The following is a 4,550-nucleotide window of genomic DNA, read 5'->3' as shown; positions in this document are numbered from 1 at the left end:
AAAAAAGCAATGTAATATATTGTCAATCATAACTTAACTGTTCATACCATTTTCAGGGAATTAAAGTTGCTCCCAAATAGATGACTAACAACTAAAAATGTCTTGTATTGTATGTATTGTAATGTCCATTCATTTGTTTGATTTTCAATTTTCTCTCAGAACTTCCAGTTGCGATTACTGGTACAAGTAAAAGGTCTCTGATCTGATTGTTTCACACAGCTTAAGATACACACCTCTGTGTTTATGAGGAGGTCATGTGACCTGATGCCACCACTGATATCCAATTAAAAGGACGATCTTTGGTGCAAAGTTAGCTGTGCTGTTCACCAGTTACAGCTCAACTAGCTGCTGCGTGTTGCAGCAGTTGTTTGTCATGCTAACAGTATGATGATGCAGGTTATTAAGTTGGTCATGTAACTAGCATGCTTCATAAAGTGTCTCTAAACCACATGATGACTTTGTTGGTCTGGAAGCTGATTATTTATAATTATTACGTAAGTAAGGGGAATTAAAACAAACCCTACACAGTATAAGCATACTCAAAAAAAATCTCTTTTAAGTGCGTCTTTGCTTTGTAAACAATGTGAAAGTAATTTGCAAAGTCACATTTAACAGAAAAAGGTGCTCTTTGGAGGGAAGAGCCACAACATATTCAACTAAGACAGAAAATCCGAAGCCATATAGAAGGGTTTAATACAGCATGGCTGACATTCAAGTCTTTTTCAAGGTTTTAAGACACATTACAAAACTAGATGACTTATTAAAATCTGACATTTTTCCAAAACTCTGCATGTGTCTCTGTCTCCAAGCCCATCCCGGTCCTGTCCCTGTCCAGTGGCCCGGCCCCAGGCAAAACCACAACTCCTCAGATCTCTTTTAATTACATGTTTGAGTCTCAGTCACAGAGGAGCTGCACAGCATGGAGTCCACTGAGGCTTTTGAATAATCAAAACAGAAAATGGCATCATCCTTCCTCCTCCGCTTCTATAGCAAAAACAACAACTAAGAGAAGAGAAAAAAAGGTATTATTTTTCCAGTCTTTGTTGGTCCTGCTGAATAATAACTTTCAGAGAGGAAATGATAAACATATGTAGCAATTACACTATATAAGAAATTCAACTCAATTCAAAAACCCTGCTTTCAACTTTATGATGCTGGATAAGTGTTGTCATTTTCAATTTGAGCATTAAACATAAATATCGTGAGCTCAGTCACAACAGTGAGAGATTCTCATATCATTATTGTTCTGGATCTATTCTGTACTTCCTCCCATTTTCTTTGAAGTCTCATCTTGTAGTTTTTCAATAGTTGTAGTCCTAACCACACGACATGACGGCCTAAGTTCATTAGTGAGCTGGCCTCTAATCCATGTTTTTCAAATTTGGAGGAACTCTGGCTGACCCCTCGCCCACCTGCATGTGGACGCTTTTAATTAATACATTCGGTTTTTCCATAGGTCTGTTTGTTCTGAAAAAGAGAGAGAGCAGAAACACGGCATCCTGGGCGGGTTGGTATCCGGAGTAAGGTTTGGCATGCAGCTCTGTGAGACCACAGATATTCCCCGGCCTTCCATCCCCTCTTTTTCTCCTTCCTCATTAGCGTAGCCTTCCTCCTTCAGGTTCTTATACACTCCTCTGCTAACAGTGTGGCACATTCACCACTGTGTCTTTTCTGTGCTCGGGTCGTGACCTCTCCTGACAATGCTGTACTCTCCCTTTTTTTTAGGCGTGAGGAGGGTCGTAATGCTCTAACAGAGAAGGCTGTCTTCCATTCACACTGTTTGGAGACACACACATGCACACACATGTGGAAACACACAGAGCTTTTTGTCTCTTTTATAAAAGCAAACTACTGGGGTCCATGCGAGGCCGTGCTCGATCCCTGTATCCCAGCTAGATAGATTTATGGTGTGTGCTTTCCCAAGCAAAACTAGATCCTCTTCCTGTCATTCATTCAGTCTCTCTACCAGATCCACAAACATTACACTCAGTAATTTAGTTTGCACTGCTTAAATTAGTCTTCACTGGTCACCACTAAATTTATTCAAAATGCAATGTTTCATCATGTTGTCATCATCAAACAACATCAAAACATCCAATCAACAAGAAATTCAAAAGGAGTAAAATCTCATCAGAAACTATTGGAAGAGGAAACACAATGTCCTACAAGACATTTTTGCATGTGAAATGCCTCTGGGAATTAAAAGACGATATACATTCTTGATCTGTACCTTACCACTCATTTAAAATAAATAAATATTTAATGAATATATTGCTGGTGGCTAGTAAAAAGAATATTACCAGGAAATGGTTATTATGGGAGAGCCCAACTTTAAATGCATGGATGCAAATTACAATGTTAGATAACAGTATTTGTCAATCATAAAATGGAACAATTTAAAGCATACTGGAAAAAAAATTATTTATTATGCCCGCCATAGGCCTGATTTTATTTTCACAAATCAATTATATTGTTATACCTGTTCATCTTTCTTTTTCACTGTCTATTTTCCTTTTTTATATGTGTATACTTTGTTAAGAAGTATTTTGAGATTTGTGAAAAGATGAATATATGGCACATACATTCAGTTTGAAATCTGAAATATATTGAATGGGAATGTTTGATTCATTTTCAATATGAATAAAAAATAAATAAAAATTAAAAATCTCAAACATACGGAAGCCGAGAACGGCCATGCCCTTTTTTTTTTATTATTTTTTTTATTTTTGCACAGTTTTTTTCTGTCTGTGTTGACGTGCAGCCGGAAGCTAACGTTAGCTGGAGCGAGGCCTGGGATTTGGACATGCGCAGTGTTGTTAACGACTTTGCTGAGCGCGAGGACGGCGGATGACTGTCTAAAAGGTGAGCACAGGTGTAATCCTTACCTCTCACTTGTTGGGAAACGCGCAGCTACTGTAATTTGTGAGTTTTAACATGTGGCCGCTGTGCTGTTGATGATGAATTCTATCAATGCAAGTGATTGTGCGATCAGGTGCTGTCATCCATTCATTCATACTGTGTGTAGACCTATAATGAGCTGCTGTGCTTTTCTTGATGGCTATTTGTTCTGTGCTAACTGACATGCTGTGTGAGCTAACTTTGTGTTGATTTGTTGGTGTTGGCTGGATAAAGCTGTTTGGAGAAATCAGTGTGTGGTGGTTGGAGTCCAGGCTGTTAGATTAGAGTTGATAAAATTGTGCTGATCAAAGAATAATTTGCAGGATGGAAGTTGCATGGGGAACATCTCCATGGTGACATAGCCATGGTCTGTAGTGGTTGTCTGTGCCTGAGTGTGTAGTCTAATATTACACAACAGACCTACTGTACAGGTGTGTGTGAACCACTCTGAATGCAGCATGTGGCTCTTGTATAGTGACGTTGTTTGACAAAAGTTTATCAACAAGACGTTACATTTTAAAATAAATTTAGGGACTGCGTGGTGTATTCAAAAAGCTCTCTTATCTCAAATTAAAAAAAAAAAGGGCAGGCTTTTTAAAAATCTGCTATATGCAGGTAAAAGTGCCAGGCCTGATTAGGTTTGGGTAACAGATCAAAATATGACGTCACTATCATTACCCAGCCAGAATAAGAAGCTACATGCAACATAAAGCAATTTACTTAGTTTACCATAATAAGTTAGGTTACTGTGTGTACTTTTTACATTAAATATTTTAAACAGTAGCAGATATATGAAATAACCTGGAGATGATAAAAGTATTAAAGACACTTAAAGTTGTGTAACAGCGAGTCTTTCCAAAGTCCGCAGACAGCAGTAATCAGGAGTTAACAAGCACTGAGTCTGCTGTCTCTTTGGCATGAACAACACCGTTTTAAGACCAATGTCTTGGTAAAACTTTGACCGACTGTATTTACTGTAGTTGTAAGTAGAATTTCAGACAGCTGGTCTAAAGTGTTGGCTTGTTTACAACCTGTCTGATTGTCTGAATGCTTGTGTTTCTGACTAATCTCACCTATATTTTTAGCCACATTTTCTCAGCAAAGACTTTAGTGAATACAATGTTATCATAACCAACAGAAAAAATGGCCAGAGCTCTAAAAATAAAACCCAAGTTTTTATAAATCATAATTTTCCTAGTGCTAACCCACTCGTCAGTGCCAAACGCCGACCAAAATCTAAAGAACCTTTCTTCTTTAAAGCACCTGTTAAAAAATCCAACCAGGCATTAGTTTCCTACGACAATCATATTTGTATATTTTGACAGAAAGTGTTAAAGATGAACATTAGTTGCAGTGTTTTCTATGCAGCATGGACCACCACTGGCATATACAGTATATCACCCAGCCCATCTCAGAGGATGTGTTTTTGTCTCTGTTGTAACCGTTGAACACATCCTGGGGCAGAAGAGCAGCACAGTGTACATCAGATAGACAGGGTGCACGGGTCAAGTCAGAGACAGACACAGTGATCCTCATTGAGGTGTTGAGATAAAAATCAGCTGCGATGTGGGGAAAACACAGATTTAATGTTGCGTTTGATCTACAGGGCTACAGGCGGAAACCACTGCCTTGTGTATAACATTATTCTACCA

This window comes from Seriola lalandi, unplaced genomic scaffold, assembly GCF_002814215.2.
Source record: "Seriola lalandi dorsalis isolate HSWRI2012SDOR001 ecotype SW California unplaced genomic scaffold, Sedor1 jcf7180002054783, whole genome shotgun sequence".
Classification (NCBI taxonomy): domain Eukaryota; kingdom Metazoa; phylum Chordata; class Actinopteri; order Carangiformes; family Carangidae; genus Seriola; species Seriola lalandi.
This window is presented reverse-complemented; position numbering follows the sequence as displayed.